A 12,908-nucleotide genomic window follows, 5' to 3' on the forward strand; every position below is an offset into this window, starting at 1 on the left:
GGACAGACGGTCAGAAGGACAGAGGAACAGACGGACATGGCTATATCGACTCGACTGTTCTCTGATCAAGAATATATATACTTAATGGGATCGGAAATGTCTCCTGCTCGTTCCTTCTTCTAATACCCTCTGCAAGGATATAAATAGGTTTTTAATCAAAAACCTAGTTTTCGACAGATCGTTCTAATGTCAGATAGATGATGACGAGGAAACGGTGCGAATACTGATACCAAGCAGTATTGCCGGCGCTGTCATCGGCAAGGGAGGTTAACACATACAGAAGATGCGCACTCAGTTTAAAGCCACTGTGTCTGTGGACGATTCCCAATGCCCCGAACGCACCATACAAATCTCTACGGATATCGATTCCACGCTGGAGATCATAACCGAAATGCTGAAATACTTTGAAGAGCGTGATGAAGAATTCGATGTGCGCCTATTAATCCATCCGAGTCTGGGCGGCTGCGTCATTGGCAAGGGTGGCCAGAAGATCAAGGAGATACGCGGTCGCATTGGCTGTCGCTTTTTGAAGGTCTTCTCTAATGTGGCGCCGCAGAGAACGGATCGTGTCGTCCAGACTGTGGGCAAGCAGAGCCAGGTGATTGATGCTGTGCGTGAGGTGATAACCTTGACACGTGACACACCCATCAAGGGGCCGATACACAACTATGATCCGATGAACTTTGACCGCGTCTATGCGGATGAGTATGGCGGCTATGGCACCGGCACCGGCAGCACATGTCCCAGTCAACGTGGCGGCAATCGCGGCGGCGGAGGTGCTGGAGGTGGCGGCGGTGGTGGATTCGGTGCTGGCGTCGGCGGCGCCACTGGGCTCGGCGGCATGGGCGGACCTCGCGACAATCCCTCATCAATCCCTGGGCAAATGGCGGCGGCAGCGACGCCGATGGCTTCGGCGTTGGCAACAATGGCGGCGGCTTCGGCGGCAACAACTTTGGCGGCGACGGTCCATTCGGCCATTCGGTCCATTCGGCGGCAACTTTGGCAACAGTTTCGGCAACGGGCCCAACGACTTTGGTGGCGGCAACCCGCTCGGCGGCGGCGGTGGCGGCGGCACCAGTAATTTGCCCAGCCTGGGCAACTTTGGCTAGAGCCAGGGCAGCAACAGCGGCGGCGCCGGCGGCTTCGGTGCCGGCAACAACAGCCTGGGCAACGGCCTGGGCGCTGGCTACGGCGCCGGCAACAGCAGTCTGGGCAATGGCCTGGGTGCCGTCAACAATGGTGGCGTCGGCGGACTTAGTGCTAACAACGGAGCTGGCGGCTTCACGCGGGCGGCGGCGGCGGCGGTAATGGCGGCTCGAACAACAGTGCCAACGCCTCGTCCAACATACCGCAGGGACATGATCCCAACAACAGCACACAGGTCACCATACCCAAGGATTTGGCTGGAGCCATAATTGGCAAGGGCGGCGATCGCATACGGCGCATACGCAACGAGTCGAGCGCGTATATAACGATTGATGAGCCGCTGCCCGGCTCAAATGATCGCATCATCACCATCTCGGGCACACCCAAGCAAATACAAATGGCCCAGTATCTGCTGCAACAGAGGTTCGTGTCGCAAAAAGACTAAAATGTGCACGAGAATGGCAGGCGGAACATTTAAGTGGACTTCAACATCAAAAAGCCCAGATAAGGAGGAGGAGCTGCATCCACGTTTAACTTTAAAGTTTACTAAAACAAAAAAAAAAAAAAGCAAAAGAAAGAAAAAAGAAAACATAAGTAACTGATTACTGAGTGTATCCCCAATATCTAGAGAGTAATATAATTCTTTTCTAAGTTTAAGTAATTTCTACATACTCCCTACCCTGTCCCCCAAACCAACCTACAATTCTCTATACGAGCATAAAATATATATATATATTATACATGATAAGGAGCATGAACAAATAAAGTATATACGATATAGTAGTCCGATGTAAATAAGATTTTGCAAAAATGAAGGGAGCATAGTGAAATCTTTAAATGCCGTGCTTAATCAAAATATCTTGGATAACAAAAACGTTTTTTATACAACAACCTAATTTTCGACCGATTGTTCCTATGGCAGCTATATGATATAGTGGTCCGATCTTAATAGGATTTTGCATGTATATGAAGAGTATAGTACAACCAATAAATGCCGAGTTTGGTCAAGATATCTTGAAAAACAAAATGTTTTTTCATACAACAAATTGATTTTCGACCGATCGTCGGTATAGTGGTCCGACATTAATAGGATTTTGCATATATATGAGGAGTATAGTAAAACTAATAAAAGCCGAGTTTGGTCAAGATATCTTAAAAACCCAAATGTTTTTTCATACAACAACTTAATTTTCGACCGATCGTTCCTATGGGAGCTATATGATATAGTGGTCCGATCTTAAGAGGATTTTGCATGTATAAGAAGAGTATAGTAAAACTAATAAATACCGAGTTTGGTCAAGATATTTTGAAAAGCCAGATGATTTATCAAACAACTTAATTTTCGAACGATCGTTTCCATGGCAGCTTTATAATATAGTGGTCCGATCTTAATAGGAGTTTGCATACATATGAGAGTATAATCAAACTAATAAATGCCGAGTTGGTCAAGATATCTTGAAACACCAATTGTTTTTGCATACAACAACTTAATTTTCGACCGATCGTTCCTATGGCAGCTATATGATATAGTGGTCCGATCTTAATAGGATTTTGCATGTATATGAAGAGTATAGCAAAACAAAAAATGCCGAGTTTGGTCAAGATATCTTGAAAAACAAAATGTTTTTTCATACAACAACCTAATTTTCGACCGATCGTTCCTATGGCAGCTATATGATATAGTGGTCCGACCTTAATAGGATTTTGCATTTATATGAAGAGTATAGTAAAACTTATAAATACCGAGTTTGGTCAAGATATTTTGAAAATCCAGATGTTTTTTCAAACAACCTAATTTTCGAACGATCGTTTCAATGGCAGCTTTGTGATATAGTGGTCCGATCTTAAGAGGATTTTGCATGTATATGAAGAGTATAGTAAAACTAATTAATACCGAGTTTGGTCAAGATATTTTGAAAAGCCAGATGTTTTTTCAAACAACTTAATTTTCGAACGATCGTTTCTATGGCAGCTTTATGATATAGTGGTCCGATCTTAATAGGAGTTTGCATATATATGACAGTATAGTAAAACTAATAAATGCCAAGTTGGTCAAGATATCTTGAAACACCAATTGTTTTTTCATACAACAACCTAATTTTCGACCGATCGTTCCTATGGTAGCTATATGATATGGTGCTCCGACCTTAATAGGATTTTGCACTTATATGAAGAGTATAGTAAACAACTTAATTTTCGAACGATCGTTTCTATGTCAGCTTTATGATATAGTGGTCCGATAGGAGTTTGCATATGTATGAGAGTATAGTAAAACTAATAAATGCCGAGTTGGTCAAGATATCTTGAAACACCAATTGTTTTTTCATACAACAACTTAATTTTCGACCGATCGTTCCTATGGCAGCTATATATATAGGGGTCCGATCTTAATAGGATTTTGTAGATATATGAGAGTATAGTAAAACTAATAAATATCGAGTTTGGTCAAGATATTTTGAAAAGCCAGATGTTTTTTCAAACAACTTAATTTTCGAACGATCGTTTCCATGGCAGCTTTATAATATAGTGGTCCGATCTCAATAGGATTTTGCATATATATGAGGAGTATAGTAAAACTTATAAATACCGAGTTTGGTCAAGATATTTTGAAAATCCAGATGTTTTTTCAAACAACCTAATTTTCGAACGATCGTTTCAATGGCAGCTTTGTGATATAGTGGTCCGATCTTAAGAGGATTTTGCATGTATATGAAGAGTATAGTAAAACTAAAAAATGCCGAGTTGGTCAAGATATCTTGAAACACCAATTGTTTTTTCATACAACAACTTAATTTTCGACCGATCGTTCCTATGGCAGCTATATGATATAGTGGTCCGATCTTAAGAGGATTTTGCATGTATAAGAAGAGTATAGTAAAACTAATAAATACCGAGTTTGGTCAAGATATTTTGAAAAGCCAGATGATTTATCAAACAACTTAATTTTCGAACGATCGTTTCCATGGCAGCTTTATAATATAGTGGTCCGATCTTAATAGGAGTTTGCATATATATGAGAGTATAATCAAACTAGTATAGTAAAACAAAAAATGCCGAGTTTGGTCAAGATATCTTGAAAAACAAAATGTTTTTTCATACAACAACCTAATTTTCGACCGATCGTTCCTATGGTAGCTATATGATATGGTGCTCCGACCTTAATAGGATTTTGCATTTATATGAAGAGTATAGTAAAACTTATAAATACCGAGTTTGGTCAAGATATTTTGAAAATCCAGATGTTTTTTCAAACAACCTAATTTTCGAACGATCGTTTCAATGGCAGCTTTGTGATATAGTGGTCCGATCTTAAGAGGATTTTGCATGTATATGAAGAGTATAGTAAAACTAATTAATACCGAGTTTGGTCAAGATATTTTGAAAAGCCAGATGTTTTTTCAAACAACTTAATTTTCGAACGATCGTTTCCATGGCAGCTTTATAATATAGTGGTCCGATCTTAATAGGATTTTGCATATATATGAGGAGTATAGTAAAACTAAAAAATGCCGAGTTGGTCAAGATATCTTGAAACACCAATTGTTTTTTCATACAACAACTTAATTTTCGACCGATCGTTCCTATGGCAGTTATATGATATAGTGGTCTGATCTTAAGAGGATTTTGCATGTATATGAAGAGTATAGTAAAACTAATAAATACCGAGTTTGGTCAAGATATTTTGAAAAGCCAGATGTTTTTTCAAACAACTTAATTTTCGAACGATCGTTTCCATGGCAGCTTTATAATATAGTGGTCCGATCTTAATAGGAGTTTGCTTATATATGAGAGTATAATCAAACTAATAAATGCAGAGTTGGTCAAGATATCTTGAAAGACCAATTATTTTTGCATACAACAACTTAATTTTCGACCAATCGTTCCTATGGCAGCTATATATATAGGGGTCCGATCTTAATAGGATTTTGTATATATATGAGAGGATAGTAAATCTAATAAATGCCGAGTTGGTCAAGATATCTTGAAATACCAATTGTTTTTTCATATAACAACTTAATTTTCGACCGATCGTTCCGATGGTAGCTATATGATATAGTGGTCCGATATTAATTGAATTTTGCATATCTGTGAGGAGTTAAGTAAAACTGATAAATGCCCAGTTTGGTCATGATATCTTGATAAACAAAATGTTTTTTCATACAACAACTTACATTTCGACCGATCGTTTCTATGGCAGCTTTATGATTTAGTGTTCCGATCCAGCTGGTTTTGACATATGTGCTGCGTGCAACAGAAAGAGGGACTTCTCCAAAGTTTCATAAAGATAGCTTTAAGACTGAGAGACTAGATCGCATAGGAACAGACAGACGGACAGATGGTCAGAAGGACAGAGGAACAGACGGACATGGCTATATCGACTCGGCTGTTGATGCTGATCAAGAATATATATACTTTATGGGATCGGAAATGTCTCCTTCTCCTTCCTTCTTCTAATACCCTCTACAAGGATATAAAAAGGTTTTTTATCAAAAACCTACTTTTCGACAGATCGTTCCTATGTCAGATATACGATATAGTAGTCCGATGTAAATAAGATTTTGCAAAAATGAAGGGAGCATAGTGAAATCTTTAAATGCCGTGCTCAATCAAAATATCTTGGATGACAAAAACGTTTTTCATACAACAACCTCATTTTCGACCGTTCGTTCCTATGGCAGCTATATAATATAGTGGTCCGATCTCAATAGGATTTTGCATATATATGAGGAGTATAGTAAAACGAAAAAATGCCGAGTTGGTCAATATATCTTGAAACACCAATTGTTTTTTCATACAACAACTTAATTTTCGACCGATCGTTCCTATGGCAGCTATATGATATAGTGGTCCGATCTTAAGAGGATTTTGCATGTATAAGAAGAGTATAGTAAAACTAATAAATACCGAGTTTGGTCAAGATATTTTGAAAAGCCAGATGTTTTTTCAAACAACTTAATTTTCGAACGATCGTTTCCATAGCAGCTTTATAATATAGTGGTCCGATCTTAATAGGAGTTTGCATATATATGAGGAGTATAATAAAACTAATAAATGCCGAGTTGGTCAAGATATCTTGAAACACCAATTGTTTTTGCATACAACAACCTAATTTTCGACCGATCGTTCCTATGGTAGCTATATGATATGGTGCTCCGACCTTAATAGGATTTTGCATTTATATGAAGAGTATAGTAAAACTTATAAATACCGAGTTTGGTCAAGATATTTTAAAATTCCAGATGTTTTTTCAAACAACCTAATTTTCGAACGATCGTTTCAATGGCAGCTTTATGATATAGTGGTCCGATCTTAAGGGGATTTTGCATGTATATGAAGAGTATAGTAAAACTAATAATTACCGAGTTTGGTCAAGATATTTTGAAAAGCCAGATGTTTTTTCAAACAACTTAATTTTCGAACGATCGTTTCTATGTCAGCTTTATGATATAGTGGTCCGATAGGAGTTTGCATATGTATGAGAGTATAGTAAAACTAATAAATGCCGAGTTGGTCAAGATATCTTGAAACACCAATTGTTTTTTCATACAACAACTTAATTTTCGACCGATCGTTCCTATGGCAGCTATATATATAGGGGTCCGATCTTAATAGGATTTTGTAGATATATGAGAGTATAGTAAAACTAATAAATACCGAGTTTGGTCAAGATATTTTGAAAAGCCAGATGTTTTTTCAAACAACTTAATTTTCGAACGATCGTTTCCATGGCAGCTTTATAATATAGTGGTCCGATCTCAATAGGATTTTGCATATATATGAGGAGTATAGTAAAACTAAAAAATGCCGAGTTGGTCAAGATATCTTGAAACACCAATTGTTTTTTCATACAACAACTTAATTTTCGACCGATCGTTCCTATGGCAGCTATATGATATAGTGGTCCGATCTTAAGAGGATTTTGCATGTATATGAAGAGTATAGTAAAACTAATAAATACCGAGTTTGGTCAAGATATTTTGAAAAGCCAGATGTTTTTTCAAACAACTTAATTTTCGAACGATCGTTTCCATGGCAGCTTTATAATATAGTGGTCCGGTCTTAATAGGAGTTTGCATATATATGAGAGTATAATCAAACTAATAAATGCCGAGCTGGTCAAGATATCTTGAAACACCAATTGCTTATGCATACAACAACTTAATTTTCGACCGATCGTTCCTATGGCAGCTATATATATAGGGGTCCGATCTTAATAGGATTTTGTATATATATGAGAGTATAGTAAATCTAATAAATGCCGAGTTGGTCAAGATATCTTGAAATACCAATTGTTTTTTCATATAACAACTTAATTTTCGACCGATCGTTCCGATGGTAGCTATATGATATAGTGGTCCGATATTAATTGAATTTTGCATATCTGTGAGGAGTTAAGTAAAACTGATAAATGCCGAGTTTGGTCATGATATCTTGATAAACAAAATGTTTTTTCATACAACAACTTACATTTCGACCGATCGTTCCTATGGAAGCTATATATATAGGAGTCCGATCTTAATAGGATTTTGCATATATATGAGAGTATAGTAAAACTAATAAATGCCGAGTTGGTTAAGATATCTTGAAACACCAATTTTTTTTTCATACAACAACTTAATTTTCGACCGATCGTTTCGATGGTAGCTATATGATATAGTGGTCCGATATTAATTGGATTTTGCATTTCTGTGAGGAGTATAGTAAAACTAATAAATGCCTAGTTTGGTCATGATATCTTGACAAACAAAATGTTTTTTCATACAACAACTTAATTTTCGACCGATCGTTTCTATGGCAGCTTTATATATCACTATATAGTGGTCCGATCTTAATAGGATTTTGCATATATATGAGAGTATAGTAAAACTAATAAATGCCGAGTTTGTTCAAGATAACTTGAAAAGCCGGATGTTTTTTCAAACAACAAATTAATTTTCGACCGATCGTCTCTATGGCAGCTTTATGATATAGGGGTCTGATCATAATGGGACTTAGCATGTATATGATGAGCATTGCGCAGCTAATAAATGTCGAGTTTGGGCAAGATAGCTTGAAGAACCAAATGTTTTTTCATACAATTTAATGTGCGACCGATCGTTCCTATGGCATCTAAACTAATAAATTCCGAGTTTGGTCAAGATATCTTAAAGACAAAATGTTTTCATTCAACTTAATTTTCGACGGATCGTTCTTATCGCAGCTATATAATATAGTAGTCCGATCTAAATAGGGTTAAGCATATATAGGAGGAGTATAGTAAAACTAATAATTGTCGAGTTTGGTCAAGATATCTTGAAATACGAAATGTTTTTCATACAAGAACTTAATTTTCGACCGATCGTTCTTATGGTAGCTATATGATATAGTGGTCCGATATTAATAGAATTTTGAATATCTATGAGGAGTATAGTTAATCCAATAAATACCGAGTTTGGTTATGATATCTTGATAAGCAAAATGGTTTTTCATACAACTTAATTTTTGACCGATCGTTGCTATGGCAGCTATATGATATATTGGTCCGATCGTAATAGGATTTTGCATATATATGCGGAGTAAAGTAGAACTAATAAATGCCGTGTTTGGTCAAGATATCTTGATAAACAAAATGTTTTTTTCTTTCAACAACTTAATTTTCGACCAATCGTTCCTATGGCAGCTATATGATATAGTGGTCCGATCTTAATAGGATTTTGCATATATGAGGGGTATAGTAAAACTAATAAATGCCGAGTTTGGTCAAGATATTTTTAAAACCCAAATGTTTTTTCATACAACAACTTAATTTTCGACCGATCGTTTTTGTGGCAGCTTTATGGCTTTGACATATGTTCTGCGTGCAACAGAAAGAGGGACTTTTGCAAAGTTTCATAAAGATGGCTTTAAGACTGAGAGACTAGTTCGCGTAGAAACAGACAGACGGACAGACGGTCAGAAGGACAGAGGAACAGACGGACATGGCTATATCGACTCGACTGTTGATGCTGATCATCGGATCGGAAATGTCTCCTGCTCCTTCCTTCTTCTAATACCCTCTGCAAGGATATAAATAGGTTTTTAATCAAAAACCTAGTTTTCGACAGATCGTTCTTATGTCAGATAGATGATGACGAGGAAACGGTGCGAATACTGATACCAAGCAGTATTGCCGGCGCTGTCATCGGCAAGGGAGGTTAACACATACAGAAGATGCGCACTCAGTATAAAGCCACTGTGTCTGTGGACGATTCCCAATGCCCCGAACGCACCATACAAATCTCTACGGATATCGATTCCACGCTGGAGATCATAACCGAAATGCTGAAATACTTTGAAGAGCGCGATGAAGAATTCGATGTGCGCCTATTAATCCATCCGAGTCTGGCCGGCTGCGTCATTGGCAAGGGTGGCCAGAAGATCAAGGAGATACGCGATCGCATTGGCTGTCGCTTTTTGAAGGTCTTCTCAAATGTGGCGCCGCAGAGCACGGATCGTGTCGTCCAGACTGTGGGCAAGCAGAGCCAGGTGATTGATGCTGTGCGTGATGTGATAACCTTGACACGTGACACACCCATCAAGGGGCCGATACACAACTATGATCCGATGAACTTTGACCGCGTCTATGCGGATGAGTATGGCGGCTATGGCACCGGCACCGGCAGCACATGTCCCAGTCAACGTGGCGGCAATCGCGGCGGCGGAGGTGCTGGAGGTGGCGGTGGTGGATTCGGTGGTGGCGGCGGCGGCGGCGGCAACGGTGGCCGCGGCAATGATCGCTTTGGTGGCGGCCGTGGCGGCGGCGGCGGTGCTGGCGTCGGCGGCGCCACTGGGCTCGGCGGCATGGGCGGACCACGCGACAATCCCTCATCAATCCCTGGGCAAATGGCGGCGGCAGCGACGCCGATGGCCTCGGCGTTGGCAACAATGGCGGCTGCGGTCCATTCGGCGGCGGCAACTTTGGCAACAATTTCGGCAACGGGCCCAACGACTTTGGTGGCGGCAACCCGCTCGGCGGCGGCGGTGGCGGCGGTACCAGTATTTTGCCCAGCCTGGGCAACTATGGCTAGAGCCAGGGCAGCAACAGCGGCGGCGCCGGCGGCTTCGGTGCCGGCAACAACAGCCTGGGCAACGGCCTGGGCGCTGGCTACGGCGCCGGCAACAGCGGTCTGGGCAATGGCCTGGGCGCCGTCAACAATGGTGGCGTCGGCGGACTTGGTGCTAACAACGGAGCTGGCGGCTTCACGCGGGCGGCGGCGGCGGCGGTAACGAGTCGAGCGCGTATATAACGATTGATGAGCCGCTGCCCGGCTGAAATGATCGCATCATCACCATCTCGAGCACACCCAAGCAAATACAAATGGCCCAGTATCTGCTGCAACAGAGGTTGTTGTCGCAAACAGAATAAAATGTGCACGAGAATGGCAGGCGGAACATTTAAGTGGACTTCAACAACAAAACAGCCCAGATAAGGAGGAGGAGCTGCATCCACGTTTAACTTTAAAGTTTACTAAAACAAAAAAAAAAAAAAACAAAAGAAAGAAAAAAGAAAACATAAGCAACTGATTATTGAGTGTATCCCCAATATCTAGAGAGTAATATAATTCTTTTCTAAGTTTAAGTAATTTCAACATACTCCCTACCCCGTCCCCCAAACCAACTCGACCCAACCCAACCCAACCCCCCTGCTACATATATATATTACAAATGTGCCCCACAAGCCAACCTACAATTCTCTATACGAGCATACAATATATATATAATTAAGTTTTACACGTTAGGTTACTATAAAAAATATATTTCAATTTATTATTTTCACTTAACGGCTACTTTTGTTGAGTACATTCAGATTTGCTTCCCGAATATGAACTGATTTATCTAACTGTTGCGGTCGCTAGCATACTTCGCTTTGAGAGAGTTGGGTCAAAATTGAGTGAAGTTTGAGCTGCGTCAGCAATTATGCGTGGGATAGTACTCTGATGGGAACATTGACAGTGGCGTGATATTTAGGGTGAATTGTTTATGTCTACCAAAGGGGGACAGTTTGATCTTGACCAATGTCGATGTTATCACCAGGCTCTTTGTTTACAATATAAGAAATGTTTATAATTGTGCTTATGCTTATGTGCTAAGTTATGTTAAAGGGCGGGTGCGACTATGGATATGTCACTCCCCCAACCATTAGAAAAGTGCCTGTCCTCAGGTGTTTAAGTTTGGATATAGTGTAACATTGTCTTCCTTTACAATTGGTGTATCACCTATTATTGTAGGTGTTTCTTCTACTTTGGGTTTTTTATATTTTATAATTAATTTCTTAGGTATGCTTTTGAACTTATATGTCAAATACAGTGTTAAACTTATTAATATGATTACAAAAATGGTTATTGTAATTATCTGGAATACATTGTTAAATTTTGTAGGTTCATTTATAATTTGTTTCGTTCTCAGTTCCTTTTAAAAATTCTATTTGTCGATTATAATAATTAAGTGGTCTTTCTGTGATTTATAAATGGTTACTGTTGTCTTCTTGAGCACTATGTATTGTTGCTCTTGTGCTAATTGTATCTTCGCCTAAGAAGTTTTCGTTTAATTGAATTCTGGACAGAGCATCTGCCACATAATTTTCTTTTCCTGGGACGTATTTAATTTGGAAATCAAACTCATTTAGCTTGATTTTCCATCTTTGTAATTTCATGTTAGGTTCTTTCATGTTATTTAACCAGACGAGTGGTCTGTGATCACTAAGGATTTGAAATTGTCGACCAAAGAGATAGGACCTTAAGTATTTAGTGGCCCAAACGATTGCTAATAATTCTTTTTCAATCGTTGAATAATTTAACTCATGCTCGTTGAGAGTTCTACTTGCATAGCATATAGGCTTATGCTCTTGCGAAAGGACGGCCCCTATTGCCATATTACTCGCGTCTGAAGTTAATGAAAATGGTTTTTCGAAGTTAGGGTATATTAAAATTGGGTCGGATGTTATGAGTACTTTTAGCTTTTCAAACGCTAGTTTGAACTCTCTGTTTTTTATATTGATTTTTGCTCCCTTTTTTAATTTAAGTGTTAATGGTTTTACTATATCAGCGAAATTTTGTATAAATTTCCTATAGAAACCACATAATCCTAGAAATGATTTAATTGTTTTGGGGTTTTTGGAATTGGGAATTTGAAAATTGCTTGTATCTTGTTGGGATTTGGTTTTATACCCTCAGTTGTCATGATGTGACCGAGAAATTCAGTTTCTTTTCTCATAAACTCGCATTTATCCAACTGTAGTTTTAAGTTAGCTTCTCTAAGCTTCTTAAATACCTTTTGTAGCGACAAAATGTGTTCCTCCAATGAAGTGGAAAAAATAATGTCGTCTAAGTAGACCAGACATTCCTTAAAAATTAAATCTTCTAAGAAATTGTTCATACAACGTTGGAACGTTGCAGGTGCATTCTTAAGACCAAATGGCATGCGAGTGTACTCGTAATGGCCATGTTTAGTCGAAAATGCGGTCTTGGGTATTGAACCAGGATCCATTTGGATTTGGTGGAAGCCTTTGGCTAGATCAATGGTTGTGAAATATTGACATTTTCCAAGTTTGTCTAAAATTTCATCCATGATCGGGATAGGGTATTTATCATTAATAGTTAGTTCATTGAGATTGCGGTAATCTATGACTAAGCGGAACTTTTGCTTTCCAGATGCATCGTTTTTCTTTGGAACGATTATTACTGGTAAGCAGTAAGGGGATTTGGATTTACGTATAATATTTTGTTTTATCATATCGCTTATTT

The 12,908-nt window shown here is 39.1% G+C and overlaps 2 pseudogenes; both read left to right on the forward strand.

Annotated features, from left to right (window-relative positions):
- The first annotated feature begins 208 nt into the window (after nt 1-208).
- On the forward strand, nt 209-1,638 carry LOC116649780 (heterogeneous nuclear ribonucleoprotein K homolog; annotated as a pseudogene).
- Nucleotides 1,639-9,258: 7,620 nt separating this feature from the next.
- On the forward strand, nt 9,259-10,696 carry LOC6635994 (uncharacterized; annotated as a pseudogene).
- The last annotated feature ends 2,212 nt before the right edge of the window (nt 10,697-12,908 follow it).

Source organism: Drosophila virilis, unplaced genomic scaffold (genome assembly GCF_030788295.1).
Source record: "Drosophila virilis strain 15010-1051.87 unplaced genomic scaffold, Dvir_AGI_RSII-ME tig00001507, whole genome shotgun sequence".
Lineage (NCBI taxonomy): Eukaryota > Metazoa > Arthropoda > Insecta > Diptera > Drosophilidae > Drosophila > Drosophila virilis.